The sequence below is a fragment of the Triticum aestivum genome, chromosome 7B (assembly GCF_018294505.1).
Source record: "Triticum aestivum cultivar Chinese Spring chromosome 7B, IWGSC CS RefSeq v2.1, whole genome shotgun sequence".
Lineage (NCBI taxonomy): Eukaryota > Viridiplantae > Streptophyta > Magnoliopsida > Poales > Poaceae > Triticum > Triticum aestivum.
This window is the reverse complement of record NC_057813.1, coordinates 496,665,638-496,683,690: the sequence shown is the minus strand read 5'-3', so window position 1 is coordinate 496,683,690 and position 18,053 is coordinate 496,665,638.

The window sequence follows — 18,053 nt, the reverse complement described above, 5'->3', positions numbered from 1 at the left end:
TCCTATGATGTTTGAGTAGATCTGTTTTGTCCTATGGGTTGATTGATGATCATGATTGGTTTGAGTTGTATGTTTTATTATTGGTGTTGTCCTATGGTTCTCTCCATGTTGCACAAGTGTGAGGGATCCCCGCTGTAGGATTTGCAATATGTTCATGATTTGCTTATGATGGGTGGCGTGACTAACAGAAGCACATACCCGAGTAAGTAGGTTGTTTGCATATGGGAGTAAAGAGGACTTGATACTTTAATGCTATGGTTGGGGTTTACCTTAATGATCTCTAGTAGTTGCAGATGCTTGCTAGAGTTCCAATCATAAGTGCATATGATCCAAGTAGAGAAAGTATGTTAGCTTATGCCTCTCCCTCATATAAAATTGCAATAATGATTACCGGTCTAGTTATCGATTGCCTAGGGACAAATAACTTTCTTGTGACAAAAAGCTCTCTACTAAAACTAACTTAGTTGTTTCTTTATCTAAGCACCCCCCCCTTTTTTTATGTGCTCTTTATTATCTTGCAAACCTATCCCACAACACTTACAAAGTACTTCTAGTTTCATACTTGTTCTAGGAAAAGCGAACGTTAAGTGTGCGTAGAGTTGTATCGGTGATTGATAGAACTTGAGGGAATATTTGCTCTACTTTTAGCTCCTCATTGGGTTCGACACTCTTACTTACCGAAAGAAGCTACAATTGATCACCTATACTTGTGGGTTATCATGACCACAAGCCAGGCGCGCCCTAGTGGGTTGTGGCCAGCCCAACCCACCTCTGGTGCCCATCTTCTGGTACTTAAGGTCTTTTGACCTAGAAAAATAGGGGGATGATTTTCGGGACAGAGCGCCGCCGTCTCGAGGCGAAACTTGGGCAGGAGCACTTTTGCCCTCTGGTGGAGCGATTCCGCAGGGGGAACTTCCACCCCGAAGGGGGAAATCAAAGCCATCGTCATCACCAACAACCCTCTTATCTTTGGGAGGCGAATATTCATCAACATCTTTAACAACATCATCTCCCCTCAAACCCTAGTTCATCTCTTGTGTTCAATCTTTGTACCGGAACCTCAAATTGGTACCTGTGGGTGACTAGTAGTGTTGATTACATCTTGTAGTTGATTACTATATGGTTTATTTGGTGGAAGATTATATGTTCAGATCCATTATGTTATTTAATACCCCTCTGATCTTGAGCATGAGTATCATTTGCGAGTAGTTACTTTTGTTCTTAAGGTCACGGGAGATGTCATGTTGCAAGTAATCATGTGAACTTGATATGTGTTCGATATTTTGATGATATGTATATTGTGTTTCCCTTAGTGGTGTCATGTGAAGGTCGACTACATGGCACTTCACCATCTTTGGGCCTAAGGGAATGCATTGTGGAGTAGTTATTAAATGATGGGTTGCTAGAGTGACAGAAGCTGAAACCCTAGTTTATGCGCTACTTCGTAAGGGACTGATTTGGATCCATATGTTCAATGCTAAGGTTAGATTTTATCTTAATACTTTTCTCGTAGTTGTGGATGCTTTGGGGGGTTAATCATAAGTGGGAGTTTTGTTCAAGTAAGAACATCACCCAAGCACCGATCCACCCACATATCAAATTATCAAAGTAGCGAACACGAATCAAACCAACATGATGAAAGTGTCTAGATGAAATTCCCGTGTGCTCTAAAGAACACTTTGCTTATTATAAGAGACTGTTTTGGCCTGTCCTTTGCCACAAAAGGAGGGGCTACCTTGCTGCACTTTATTTACCGTTACCTTTACTTGCTCGTTACAAATTATCTTGCTATAAAACTACTTGTTACCAACAATTTCAGTGCTTGCAGACATTACCTTGCTGAAAACCGCTTGTCATTTCCTTCTACTCCTTGTTGGGTTCGACACTCTTACTTATCGAAAGGACTATGATTGATACCCTATACATGTGGGTATCAACCATATCCCTTAAAAACGAGGCATGATCTCCATATCGATGGGACGTGCTAATGGAGAAACAACCTCGAACAACGAATTGAGTTTTCATAGCTGGTCAATGGATGTGGCCGACTGTGACCTTTCAACAAAAGTTGTCAGGGCAAGGCACTGTTCACACTCGAGCGGCTGGCCTTCGAGGCTAAGTAATATATACAATTCGGAAATCATGGCATAATCCGGACAATGCATGACTGGACATGGCCAAACATCCTTTGGAGGTTTGACTAAGGGTAACATTAAAACTGGCCTAAGCACTATGGGAAGAAGGAACTGGTCCACAAAGCCGATGATTCCCGTGCATAGCTCGGCTTAGAAGACTAGTTCGGGGACTACTAAGGGTGTCCTGGACTAAGGGGTCCTCGGGCTGCCGGTCTATCTCTCATGGGCCGGACAGGTGGGCCGCTCTGGATCCGTTATTGGAGGGCTGATGTCTACTACACAACCTTCTTCTCGTCGACGTTGTTGGGCCTCCAAGTGCAGAGGTTTGTAGGATAGTAGGAAATTTCTCTTAAGTGGATGACCTAAGGTTTATCAATTCGTGGGAGGCGTAGGATGAAGATGGTCTCTCTCAAGCAACCCTGCAACCAAATAACAAAGAGTCTCTTGTGTCCCCAACACACCCAATACAATGGTAAATTGTATAGGTGCACTAATTCGGCGAAGAGATGGTGATGCAAGTGCAATATGGATGGTAGATAAAGGTATTTGTAATCTGAAATTATAAAAACAGCAAGGTGGCAAGTGGTAAAAGTGAGCGTAAACGGTATTGCAATGGTAGGAAACAAGGCCTAAGGTTCATACTTTCACTATTGCAAGTTCTCTCAACAATAATAACATAATCGGATCATATAACTATCCATCAACATGCAACAAAGAGTCACTCCAAAGTCACTAATAGCGGAGAACAAACGAAGAGATTATGGTAGGGTACAAAACCACCTCAAAGTTATCCTTTTTTGATCTATCTATTCAAGAGTCCGTAGTAAAATAACATGAAGCTATTCTTTCCGTTCGATCTATCATAGAGTTCATACTAGAATAACACCTTAAGACACAAATCAACCAAAACCCTAATGTCACCTAGATACTCCATTGTCACCTCAAGTATCCGTGGGCATGATTATACGATATGCATCACACAATCTCGGTTTCATCTATTCAACCAACACAAAGTACTTCAAAGAGTGCCCCAAAGTTTCTACCGGAGAGTCAAGACGAAAACGTGTGCCAACCCCTATACATAGATTCACAAGGTCACTGAACCCACAAGTTGATCACCAAAACATACATCAAGTAGATCACGTGAATATCCCATTGTCACCACAGATAAGCACGTCAAGACATACATCAAGTGTACTCAAATCCTTAAAGACTCAATCCGATAAGATAACTTCAAAGGGAAAACTCAATCCATCACAAGAGAGTAGAGGGGGAGAAACGTCATAAGATCCAACTATAATAGCAAAGCTCGCGATACATCAAGATCGTATCACCTCAAGAACACGAGAGAGAGAGATCAAACACATAGCTACTAGTACATACCCTCAGCCCCGAGGGTGAACTACTCCCTCATCATCATGGAGAGCGCCGAGATGATGAAGATGGCCACCTGTGAGGGATCCCCCCTCCGGCAGGGTGCCAGAACAGGGTCCCGATTGGTTTTTGGTGGCTACAGAGGCTTGCGGCGGCGGAACTCCCGATCTATTGTCCTCCTCGATGTTTTTAGGGTATATGGAGATATATAGGCGAAAGAAGTCGGTCAGGGGATCCACGAGGGTGGGGGGCATGCCCAGGGGAGGTGGGCGCGCCTCCTTGCCTCATGGCTTCCTCGTTGCTTCCCTTACATGCACTCCAAGTCTCCTGGATTGCTTCCATTCCAAAAATAACTCTCGCGAAGGTTTCATTCCGTTTGGACTCCATTTAATATTCCTTTTCTTCGAAACACTGAAAATAGGCAAGAAAACAACAATGTGGGCTGGGCCTCCAGTTAATAGGTTAGTCCCAAAAATAATATAAAAGTGTATAATAAAGCCCATAAACATCCAAAACAGATAATATAATAGCATGAATGCTTCATAAATTATAGATACGTTGGAGACATATCAGCATCCCCAAGCTTAATTCCTACTCGTCCTCGAGTAGGTAAATGATAAAAGAAAGAATTTATGAAGTGTGAATGCTAGCAGGTGCAAAAGTTTGTTCAATGATAATTTCAATCACCTTTTCTAGCAGCATTATACGTCATAACAGTAGCTCATCTCATAAAACTTTTCATGATCAAGTAACAAGCTATTCACATGTTAAAGCATAGACCATAAACTTTCTTGAAAACTAGCAAACTATGTTCTCAGTCATCAAACAATTGCAATTCATCTTATTTTCAGGAAGGGTCTATGTCAGAGTTTTGATTTAGCAAACTCCACATACTCAACTATCATTTAGTCTTTCACAATTGCTAACACTCACGTGATATTTATGGGTCCAAAGTTTTAATCGAACACAGAGAAAGATAGGGGCTTATAGTTTCGCCTCCCAACCTTTTACCTCAAGGGTAATGTCAACAATAATAATTTATGAACGCCTACATCCAAGTGGATATATATATATGGATCACCCCAACACAAAGTGCTTGCCAAAGGAAAAAAATGTAAAAAGGAAAGGTGTTGATCACCATGACTCTTGTACAGGGGTAGAAGATAAATAGTAAAAGATAGGCCCTTCGCAGAGGGAAGCAGAGGTTGTCATGCACTTTTATGGTTGGATGCACAAAAACCATCACTTTATATTGCCACTTGTATATGTACCTTTATTATGCAATCCGTCGCTTTTATTGCTTCCATAACAAGATCGTATAAAGCTTATTTTCTTCACACTAATAAGTCATACATATTTAGAGAGCAATTTTTATTGCATGCACCGATGACAACTTACTTGAAGGATCTTACTCAATCCATAGGTATGTATGGTGGACTCTCATGGCAAAACTGGTTTAAGGGATATTCGGAAGCACAAGTAGTATCTCTACTTAGTGCAAAGAATTTGGCTAGCATGAGGGAGAAAGGCAATCTCAACATGTTGGATGATCCAAGACAATATAACTTTTCAGATATAGGAAAACATAACCCATTATGTTGTCTTCCTTGTCCAACATCAACCTTTTAGCATGTCATATTTTAATGAGTGCTCACAATTACAAAAGATGTCCATGATAGTATATTTATATGTGAAATCTCTCTTCCTTCAATATTCTTTCATGAATTGTTCAAATGACCAATACAATGTTTGCTAACCTTCAATAAATTCACAACCTCTACTTTTTACATGTGAAGTCATTACTCCCCATGGGATAAGCATATGAAACATATATAATTTCAGATTTATGACATTCAAATCACTCAACCATTTACTCATAGGATATAAGTGAAGCACACGAGTAAATGACAAACTACTCCAAAAAGATATAAGTGAAGATCAATGTGTAGTTAAATAAGTATGTAGCTATGTGAAGACTCTCTAACATTTAAGATTTTCAAATCTTGGTATATTATTCAAACATAAAGCAAAACAAAACAAAATTACATTGCAAGGATAGCACAACTCATGTGAAGAAGCAAAAACTTAGATTCAACCGATGCTAACCGATAATTGTTGAAGAAGAAAGGTGGGATGCCTACCGGGGCATCCCCAAGCTTAGATGCTTGAGACCTCTTGGAATGTTATCTTGGGGTGCCTTGGGAATCCCCAAGCTTGAGCTTTTATGTCTCCTTAATTCCTCTCATATCACGGTTTTCCTAAATCTCAAAAACTTCATCCACACAAAACTCAACAAGAACTCGTGAGATAAGTTAGTATAAAACAATGCAAAAACCTTATCAATTTCTACTGTAACATATTACTAACATTATTATTCAACATTGCATACTAAATGTATCTGCATATTTAATACTCCTATCCTAAAATAGAATCATTAAACAAGCAAGCATATGCAAACAATGCGAACATAATAGCAATATGCCAAAACAGTATAGTCTGTAAAGAATGCAAGATTCATCATACTTCCCTAACTACAAAAATTATAAGAAAACTACTATGCCGTATAAGATTTATCAGAGCTAAATATGCAAAAGTATTCAACATTATATCACTCTGTGACTTTTCTAGGGAATTTTTGCAACAGAGGTAAACTTTCTGTTTTGAAACAGCAACATGTATACTTGCAAAATAAGCATGGTAAAGGCTATCCTTTACATTTTTATTGAAAATATGGATGCAAAATATTATTCTAAATAACAGCAAGAAAATACTAACAAAAGAAAATGGTGCTCCAAGCAAAACACATATCATGTGGTGAATAAAAATATAGCTCCAAGTAAAGTTACCGATGAACGAAGACGAAAGATGGGATGCCTTCCGGGGCATCCCCAAGCTTAGGCTCTTGGTTGTCCTTGGATATTACCTTGGGTTGCCTTGGGAATCCCCAAGCTTAGGCTCTTTCCACTCCTTATTCCATAGTCCATCGAATCTTTACTCAAAACTTGAAAACTTCACAACACAAAACTCAAAACAAAACTCGTAAGCTCCGTTAGTATAAGAAAACAAACCACCACTTTAAGGTACTGTAATGAACTCATTCTTTATTTATATTGGTGTTAAATCTACTGTATTACAACTTCTATATGGTTCATACCCTCTGATACTACTCATAGATTCATCAAAATAAGCAAACAACACATAGAAAACAGAATCTGTCAAAAACAAAACAGTCTGTAGTAATCTGTATTATTCGAATACTTCTATAACTCCAAAAGTTCTGAAATAAATTGGTGGACCTGAGTAATTTGTCTATTAATCATCTTCAAAAGAATCAGCCTAAAATCACTCTCCAATAAAAAATGGCAGCTAATCTCGTGAGCGCTAAAGTTTCTGTTTTTTTACAGCAAGATCATAAAGACTTCACCCAAGTCTTCCCAAAGGTTCTACTTGGCACAAACACTAATTAAAACATAAAACCACATCTAACTAGAGGCTAGATGAATTATTTATTACTAAACAGGGAAAAAATCAAGGAACAAAAATAAAGTTGGGTTGCCTCCCAACAAGCGCTATCGTTTAATGCCCCTAGCTAGGCATGATGATTTCAATGATGCTCACATGAAAGGATAAGAATTGAAACATAAAGAGAGCATCATGAAGAATATGACTATCACATTTAAGTCTAGCCCACTTCCTATGCATAGCGATTTGGTGAGCAAACAACTTATGGGAACAATAATCAACTAGCACAGGAAGGTAAAACAAGCAAATCTTCAAGATTTTCAACACATAGGGAAGAAACTTGATATTATTGTGATATGTAAGAGCACATGTTCCTCTCTCATAATAATTTTCAGTAGCATCATTAATGAATTTAACAATATAACCAGCACATAAAGCATTATTTTCATGATCTACTTGCATAGAAAATTTACTACTCTCAACATAAGCAAAATTCTTCTCATTCGGAATGGTGGGAGTATCACAAGAGATTTGAATACTATAAATTGTTTTCACATTAAAAGAGTAATGTTCAGAAAAAGGGTAATCATAATCATGACAAGTTTTATAAATATAATCATCACTACTTTTTATAGCATAAGTTCATCACAATAATCATCATAAGTAGCAACTTTGTTCTCATCATAATCGATTGAAACCTCTTCCAAGATAGTGGATTCATCACTAAATAAAGTCATGACCTCTCCAAAACCACTTTCATCAATATAATCATCATAAATAGGAGGCGTGCTTTCATCATAATAAATATTCTCATCAAAACTTGGGGGACTAAACGTATCATATTCATCAAACATAGCATCCCCAAGCTTGTGGCTTTGCATATCATTAGCATCATGGGTATTCAAGGAATTCATACTAACAACATTGCATTCATGCTCATCATTCAAAGATTTAGTGCCAAACATTTTATAGATTTCTTCTTCTAGCACTTGAGCATAATTTTCCTTACCATCATTCTCACGAAAGATATTAAAAAGATGAAGCGTATGAGACAAACTCAATTCCATTTTTTGTAGTTTTCTTTTATAGACTAAATTAGTGATAAAACAAGAAACTAAAAGATTCGATTGCAAGATCTAAAGATATACCTTCAAGCACTCACCTCCCCGGCAACGGCGCCAGAAAAGAGCTTGATGTCTACTACACAACCTTCTTCTTGTAGACGTTGTTGGGCCTTCAAGTGCAGAGGTTTGTTGGACAGTAGCAAATTTCCCTCAAGTGGATGACCTAAGGTTTATCAATCCGTGGGAGGCATAGGATGAAGATGGTCTCTCTCAAGCAACCCTGCAACCAAATAACAAAGAGTCTCTTGTGTCCCCAACACACCCAATACAATGGTAAATTGTATATGTGCACTAGTTCGGCGAAGAGATGGTGATACAAGTGCAATAAGGATGGTAGATAAAGGTATTTGTAATCTGAAATTATAAAAACAGCAAGGTAGCAAGTGGTAAAAGTGAGCGTAAACGGTATTGCAATGGTAGGAAACAAGGCCTAAGGTTCATACTTTCACTAGTGCAAGTTCTCTCAACAATAATAACATAATCGGATCATATAACTATCCCTCAACATGCAATAAAGAGTCACTCCAAAGTCACTAATAGTGGAGAATAAACAAAGAGATTATGGTAGGGTACGAAACCACCTCAAAGTTATCCTTTTTTGATCTATCTATTCAAGAGTCCGTAGTAAAATAACATGAAGCTATTCTTTCCGTTCGATCTATCATAGAGTTCATACTAGAATAACACCTTAAGACACAAATCAACCAAAACCCTAATGTCACCTATATACTCCATTGTCACCTCAAGTATCCGTGGGCATGATTATACAATATGCATCACACAATCTCAGATTCATCTATTCAACCAACACAAAGTACTTCAAAGAGTGCCCCAAAGTTTCTACCGGAGAGTCAAGACGAAAAACGTGTGCCAACCCCTATGCATAGATTCACAAGGTCATTGAACCCACAAGTTGATCACCAGAACATACATCAAGTAGATCACGTGAATATCCCATTGTCACCACAGATAAGCACGACAAGACATACATCAAGTGTTCTCAAATCCTTAAAGACTCAATCCGATAAGATAACTTCAAAGGGAAAACTCAATCCATTACAAGAGAGTAGAGGGGGAGAAACATCATAAGATCCAACTATAATAGCAAAGCTCGCAATACATCAAGATCGTATCACCTCAAAACACGAGAGAGAGAGAGAGAGAGAGAGAGATCAAACACATAGCTACTGGTACATATCCTCAGCCCCGAGGGTGAACTACTCCCTCCTCGTCATGGAGAGCGCCGGGATGATGAAGATGGCCACCGGTGAGGGATCCCCCCTCCGGTAGGGTGCCGGAACAGGGCCCCAATTGGTTTTTGGTGGCTACAGAGGCTTGCGACGGTGGAACTCCCGATCTATTGTCCTCCTTGATGTTTTAGGGTATATGGAGATATGTAGGCGAAAGAAGTCGATCAGGGGAGCCACGAGGGGCCCACGAGGGTGGGGGCGCGCCCAGGGGAGGTGGGCGCGCCTCCCTACCTCGTTGCTTCCCTTATGTGCACTCCAAGTCTCCTAGATTGCTTCCGTTCCAAAAATAACTCTCGCAAAGGTTTCATTCCGTTTGGACTCCGTTTGATATTCCTTTTCTTTGAAACACTGAAATAGGCAAGAAAACAACAATGTGGGCTGGGCCTCCGGTTAATAGGTTAGTCCCAAAAATAATATAAAAGTGTATAATAAAGCCCATAAACATCCAAAACAGATAATATAATAGCATGAATGCTTCATAAATTATAGATACATTGGAGACGTATCAAGGGCCGAACTATAAGAGAGTCTGTGTTCAGGAAGCACTGGTGGAAAAAGGGCCTTTGGTCGCGGTTCGCAACTGCCATTAGTCGCGGTTGCGCAACCGCGACCGAACGGGCGCGACTAAAGGCCCCACCCTTTAGTCGCGGTTGCTTAAGAACCGCGACTAAAGGCCCGTCCACATGGGCGCCAGGTGGCCGTCGGGGCGGAGGACCTTTAGTCGCGGTTCTTCTGGCCAACCGCGACTAAAGGCCGCCGCAGGTTTAGGGTTTTAGCCCCCCCCCCTTAAACCTGTTTTCTGTTTAATTTGTATTGTTTTATTTCTTTTGTGCTTTATTTTAATTTTGAAGGAGTTTCACATATTCTACGGTACTACATACATGCATATGAATGTACAATTTCAAACAAATTTGAAATTAGAACCAAAAAGAATTCAAGAGGAATATACAATATATATTCAATATCATCGGATGACCATATACAATTTTGAACAAGTTTCCATACATAATTTAATGCATATAAAGTTCTACGTCCTCGTAATGGTGTTCTCCTTTAGGATGGAGGACTTCCCTCCTGAACCATCCAGCTAGTTCCTCTTGAAGTGGTCGGAAGCGAGCTTCTGGACTAAGCATCATCCGGAGGTTATTCCTCTGAGCATTGGTATCACTCAGAACCCGCTCAGAGGTGTATCTCCGGATCATCTCACAGACATAGTATGCACATAGATTGGTCCCCGCTGGCTGAATATCCTCACCATTCTTAGCCTTTGCCCTTTTGAATTCTAGCTCTTTTTAATTCACCGACCTTTGTATCTACGAACCGTCTCCAAACCCTACGAGGCAAAGAAAATTAAATGAACAAGAGAGTTATTAGTTACTTGATATTAGGAAATGAACGAAATAGGCCGATCGATATAGAGCGCAAATGAATGAAAATAATTACTTCTGCAGCATTCTTCTCATGTCGACCCAAAGCTTTGGATCCTTATTCAGAGAGTCGTGGACGAGACATTCTAAGGTGTCAACTTTAATTACTAGCAGAATCCAGTGGAACCTGCGGACACGATACATGCACAGTACGTCATGCATAACTCATCGATTAGCCGGCCACATACCATGCATGGAGTAAACAAAAGAGAATGTGCTCAAGACAGAAACACTCACCCAAAATGGTAAGGAAATAGAATATCACTTTTGAGTTCCTGCTTTGTAAGAAACTGCCACAGGTCTGCCTCCATGTCGGCGGGGTGATGCTCCAACACATATCCATTAACGATGTGTGGGTCAATGAACCCAACATCATGGATGTTCCTTACTCTGCATTCCTTAATCTTCATTCTGCATGTATAATAGCGGACACAACAATATAGTTAGGACATATATATAGTGCAGGCAATATGAACGAGATGGGGTAGAAATAAATCACTTACAGAACGTAGCAACTGATGATAGATTTGTCGAGCTCGCGCAGATTGAAAAGCTGGAACAATTCACTCAGATGAATTTGTACATAGTAATGTTTGAAGTGATGCTCATATCTAACTTCCGCATAAATATATTCTTTGGCGTTTTTATTTTTTATGTAACCCTTGTACCATTTCAGCAGACCTTTCATTTGTGGAGGTAGATCCTGTTCCTGCGCAGGCTCGACGAGAGGCCCATTCTTCACATATGTAATTACTACCTCCTTCACTGGCGCCTCATCAAGGCCTAACAGTTCACGAAGAGTAATACCTAAGTTGGCCGCTTGTTCTCTGGCACTCGTTACAGTCAATCCATGTGCTGCCGCAGCTGCTATGATATCGGGGTCATCCGGACCGGCGGCTTTCACTATAAGCGGGGCAATCGATTGTTTACTTTGTTCCCCGAGTTGGGCAACTCGTTTCCCGCTTTTTTTACTTTCTAATTCCGTTTTCTCGGCCTCCTCCAAGGCTTTGTTCTCCTGGTTCTCCGCCCGCTCTTTCTTCTCCTTCAACATGAGTGCCTGCCTACGAAGTTCACGTGCATAGTCGTCAGGCAGATTCTTCGCGGCTTGGGACGGTGTGCTCAAAAATGACTTAGCCCACTTCTTTTGCTCATCAGAAAATACTGGCTTGGGCTCGGGCTCTCTTTTCTTCTTGCAGTCCGCCTTCCATTTCTCATGATCAGCAGTCGCGGCCGCGGCAGTTTCCTCGGCACTACGTTCCCAAGGCCTTGTGGGGAGAGGCTTCAATGATGGCTCCGGTACCTTTTTGGTCTTAGGTACATAAGGGTCCGGGTTAATAATCCAGGACTGCTTCTGCTTCTTTGCCGGAGGTGGATTGGGGGGCGACGTCTGATCACCCGCCGGACGAGGACTGGGGGGCGGCGTCTGATCACCCGCCGGACGTTGTGGACTGGGGGGCGTCGGCTGACGTGACGGAGGTGTAGGTGAACCGCCACCACCGTAGGGGGGTGGACTTGTTGTCCTTGGCGCCTCGCCTGGAAACTTGATAAACTTCTTTTGCCATAGAATGAAATGGCGCTTGACATCTCCAAGTCTTTTCTCCCCTTCAGGTGTAGCAATGTCAATCTCCAGGTCCTCAAACCCTTGGACTATGTCCTCCACCGTGACACAAGCATAGCCATCTTGAATGGGGGTGTTGTGGTGGAGTGCTCCAGGTAAACATGGTAAAGCACTGCCGATGGCTACCTTCATGGACATGTTCCCGATAGGATAATACAGATGACATTCTTTCATCTCCTTTATATCGTCCACGGGGTAGCGAGGAGGCTCCGGTGCAGTAATTTCGACCACCAGAGGCTCCGGTGCAGTAATTTCGACCACCAGAGGCTCCGGTGCAGTAATTTCGATCGTCGGTGCATCTGCACCAGCTGGTGGGGCCTCCGTGGAAGCCACACTGCTTCTCCGCTGCTGGCTTCTGAGATCCACTAGATGATCTTCATGCTGCGCCCGAGCTGCATCTCGTTCGGCTACTAGTACACTCAAGGTTTTCTTCATCACATCCATTTCCGATGCCAACCGCGCCACAACATCTGCTTCCCGATCCATCTTTCTCTTCCGGCTTCTGTAACCGTACGGGTCATCGTTCTGGGGGAACCCTATTTTCCACGGAATGTGCCCCATGCCTCGTACACGTCCTCCATGTTCAGGATTCCCGAGGGCTTTTGTCAGCGCGTCGTTCTCTCTGTTGAACTTGATCTTCCCCTCTTGAGCATCCCTCATTGCGTCAATAAGGGCTTGGGTGGGTTTAATTATTTTGCCCCGGTAAACACAGTCCCCTGTCTCCGGGTTCAGCGTTCCCCCATGCCCGTACCACCAGCTTTTGGCCCTTGGGTCCCATACCTCCGTACCTAGACGGATTCCTCGCGCCCTCAGCTCGTTCTCCATCTTCTCCCACCTAGGCTCCCAAAGGCGATACCCTCCTGGCCCCATAATATGATTGTACTCCTTCTTAGCCGCATTTTCCTTATTTTTTCGATATTTGAATGAACTGCTCCGATTTCTTTTGCTTCACAAATTCTGGCCAATCATGTTTCAGTTTCTCATATTGTCCTTTGAAATCCGGAGTCTTGTTCTGCTTGACAAAGTCATGGGCTAGATTTTGCTTGAATTTCCGGAATGCGTCGGCCATCTTATGAAGAGCGAACTGTTTGACTAGCCTCCTCCTCTCCTTGTTTTCCTCAATCTTGTTACCCTCCTCATCGAATTTGTTGTATTCCGGAGGTAGAACGAAATGTTCCATAAGCTTTTTGAAGCAATCTTTTTTTGTTCTCTTATCGACAAAAGTGAAACCAGCAATTCGTGCCTTCTTTGGCTTATTCCACTCCTGGACGGTGATCGAGACGTTGTCTCTAACAATGGCTCCGCATTGGTTGACAAACTTGGTGGCGTTCTTGCGGGGCTCCAGCGGCCTGTCGGTTGCACTGTCGACAACCTCGATGGTGCATGTTTCTCCTTGTTTCATCGTCTTGGTTGCGCCACGCTTTGACGACGTACTCGATTGTTTCGACGATCCGGCCGAGGGCTAAAATAAGAAAGAGAGTCGCGCGCGTTAGTCCACACATATTTACTCAAATCAGTTAGTTTGTATCACCAGAGGCTCAATGTATATATATATACCTCGGCGCCGGAGGTGGTTGCTACTTCCATTTGAAGATCGTCGTTTATCGACGTTTGTTCGGCATCATCTTGCTGACGGCGCCCTTCATCTTCATCGTCAAGGTTCAGATAAGAAGAGATATCATCTTCTTCTTGTCCGGTCGGCACATATAGAATATCGCCGTTTATGATGCCGAACATATGTGCTTCACCGTCCGGATCATAGTTGTCCATAATCGGGTCAGCTCTATCGTCCGCCATTATGTCAGTCCTGAAAACATGTAGTAAAAACAAATTAATTAAGTGAAGAAGGGGGGCGGTGGCGGTGGCGGTGGCGAAAGGGCGGTGGCAAAAGGAGGGGGCGAGGAAGGGGTGGGAGAGGGTGTCGCGGTAGAGCGCGAGAGCAGTCTTATGGTTTCAGACCATGAGCTGCAGTCATTTGCTAGAGAACTTGAGTCATTTGCTAGAGAACTTGAGTGTGACGCCCGGATACATTAACCTCTGCTAATGGTACCACATCACCATGATTACTGTGGTTAATCTCGTGATGATTCAAGTCCCGTTCGAATTTAAAAATTCAAAATCAAGTTAAAAAATTAAAAATTTCAAACATAAAAACTAAAATGTTCAAAGCGTGGCAAATAATCCCTTGATAATTGTCACGTTGAAAACCACATTTGTAAAGTATTTAAATGCGCTTTGGTGAATAAAACCGTGCCTTAAACAATAAATTAAATGCATTTTATAATTTATAAAATCTTAAACTTTTTTAATTAGGCATGAAACCTTTTGTGGCAGTGGTAAAACTAGTCACATTAATTTAGGTGCTTTTGTATGAATTTTGTAAAACAAAAATAAATGGGCATAAAGATAAAACACTAAAGCAAAATTACTAAAATAAAAAGTAAAGACAAAACAAAAGAACCCCCCCCGGCTCCCCATGGGCCTCGGCCCATCCCACCCAACCGGACAGCCCACCCTGGCTGGCCCACCTCGCCCCTGCTTATCCCCCACCCCTGGAACCCTAACCCACGAGCCCGACTTTCCATACCATGAAAAAAAACAAGCCCCACTTTCCCCCATGACCCCCAAACCCTTCCTCCCTCTCCCGATCTAGCGGCGCCCCGCCCCTAACGCCGCCGGCACGGACCGTCGCCACCGTCCTTGTGCCATCGTCATCACCCTAGGACTGGCTGGGTCTCGCGCCTACACGTCCTTCGGCACCCGTTCCCTCCGTCTCGGACCTCTCCTGCACCGCGGCAGCCCCGTGCCGTCCTCTGCTCGTAGGAGAGCCATGGCGCCGCAGGCCTCCCCGAACGCTACCCCGAGCACCGCTGCCAGTTCCCTGCATCGCATGTGAGCATGCGTCCCTGCTCTATCCTCGTCCCTCACGTTCACCACTCCCCTGCATGCGCTCGCCACGTCGGATGCGCGCCCTACCGTCCGGCTCTGCTTGCTGTTGCCGTTGCGTTGCTGCTGCTACCGCACAGCCTCCCGCACCCGGCCGCTGGCGCCGTACGTGGGCGAGAGGGGGCGGCGGGCGACGGCGGGCGGCGTCGAGGGCGAGGGCGACGGCGGGCGGCGTCGAGGGCGAGGGCGACGGCGGGAGGCGTCGAGGGCGAGGGCGACGGCGGCAGGCCTTCGGCGCGGCAGAGAATCGGAGAAGACGAGAAATGGAGGCGACGGGCCCTTGTATTTATAGCCGCCCCCATTAGTCGCGGTTGGGGAGGCGACCCGCGACTAAAGGGTACCTTTAGTCGCGGTTGGGGAGGCGACCCGCGACTAAAGGGTAACCTTTAGTCGCGTTTGGGGAGGAGACCCGCGACTAAAGGGCTTTTTTGGTGGGTTTTTGTTCCCGCGCGCAACGACCTTTAGTCGCGGTTGGGCAGGCCAACCGCGACTAAAGGTATTCTTAAAATACTTTTTCTTTTTCAAAATGTTAAAAATACAAATAATATATCGAAAAATTCAGAAAAATAAAACTAATTCAATTCAATATGTTAAAAACACAAATATTATATCAAAAAATTCAGAAAAATAAAACTAATTCAATTCAAAATTCTAAAAATACAAATAATATATCAAAAAATTAAGAAAAATAAAACTAATTCAATTCAAAATGTTAAAAATACAAATAATATATCAAAAAATTCAGAAAAATAAAACTAATTCAATTCAAAATTCTAAAAATACAAATAATATATCAAAAAATTAAGAAAAAGAAAACTAATTCAATTCAAAATGTTAAAAATACAAATAATATATCAAAAAATTCAGAAAAATAAAACTAATTCAATTCAAAATTTTATACGCCTAGGCAGGAGTATGACTAAATCACTCCAAATTTCATGTATCATCAGTGGTATCTCGAATCATTCGAAAATGGACACCAAACACATCACGGGTAGTATAATTCACATGATCCATTCAACAAAGTTTGGTACAATAAATTATTACACATCATTTCTTCCCTTGTGTCCCTGCTTGCTTACGATTGTGCCGTATCCATGGAGCATCCTCATTATTTAACTTAATGCTTGGGTCGGTGTTCACTTTGAAGGGCGGAATTTCAGCAAACATATTATAATCTTCTGACATGTCTGTCTTGTCCTCCACTCCCACGATGTTTCTTTTCCCTGAAAGAACAATGTGGCGCTTTGGATCATCGCATGATGTACTGATCGTTTTCTTATCTTTCCGTTTCCTCGGTTTGCTACTCATGTCCTTCACATAGAAAACCTGAGCGACATCTTTCGCTAGGACGAATGGTTCGTCAAGGTAACCAAGATTGTTGAAATCCACCATTGTCATTCCGTATTGCTGGTCCACCTTTACCCCACCTCCTGTTAGCTTGAACCATTTGCACCGGAACAAAGGGATCTTAAAGGAGGGTCCATAGTCAAGTTCCCATATCTCCTCTATGTAACCATAATATGTGACCTTTTGCCCATTCTCGGTTGCTGCATCAAAGCGGACACCACTGTTTTGGTTGGTGCTCTTTTTATCTTGGGCGATCGTGTAAAATGTATTCCCATTTATCTCGTACCCTTGGAAAGTCGTTATAGTCAAAGATGGTGTCTTGGCCAACATGTACAGCTGATCTACAACATCATTGTCATTCATTAAATGTTTTCTCAACCAACTGCCGAAAGTCTCCATGTGGGCCTTCCTAATCCAGGATTCAGGCTTCCCCGGGTTGTCCGAGCGTAAAATATTCTTGTGTTTCTCAAAGTACGGGGCCACCAAGCTGGAATTGGTCAGTACAGTGTGGTGTGCTTCAGTCAGAGAATGGCCGTCCATACATGTCGTTGATTTCCTTCCGATCATGCCTTTTCCACTTAGTCTCCCCTCGTGCTGCGATTGAGGAAGACCAATCGGCTTAAGGTCAGGAACAAAGTCAACACAAAACTCAATTACCTCCTCATTTCCATAGCCCTTGGCGATGCTTCCTTCTGGCCTAGCACGGTTACGAACATATTTCTTTAATACTCCCATGAACCTCTCGAAGGGGAACATATTGTGTAGAAATACATGACCGAGAATGAAAATCTCTTCGACTAGGTGAACCAAGAGGTGCGTCATAATATTGAAGAAGGATGGCGGGAACACCAACTCGAAACTGACAAGACATTGGATCACATCGTTCTGTAACCGTGGTAGATCTTCTGGATTGATTACCTTCTGAGAGATTGCATTGAGGAATGCACATAGCTTCACAATGGCTACTCGAACATTTTCCGGCAGGAGCCCCCTCAAAGCAATCGGAAGCAATTGCGTCATAATCACGTGGCAGTCGTGAGACTTCAGGTTTTGGAACTTTTTCTCCGCCATGTTTATTATTCCCTTTATATTGGACGAGAATCCAGACGGGACCTTCATACTGCCCAGGCATTCAAAAAAGATGACCTTCTCTTCTTTGGTCAGAGCGTAGCTGGCACGACCTTGAAACCATTCCGGATGCCGGTCATCAGGGTCTTTCAAACGTTGCTGGTCCTGCCGTGCTTCCTTTGTATCATTTGTCTTCCCATACACGCCCAAGAAGCTTAGGAGGTTCACGCAAATATTCTTCGTAACGTGCATCACGTCGATTGTAGAGCGGACTTCTAGGACTTTCCAATATTCTAGCT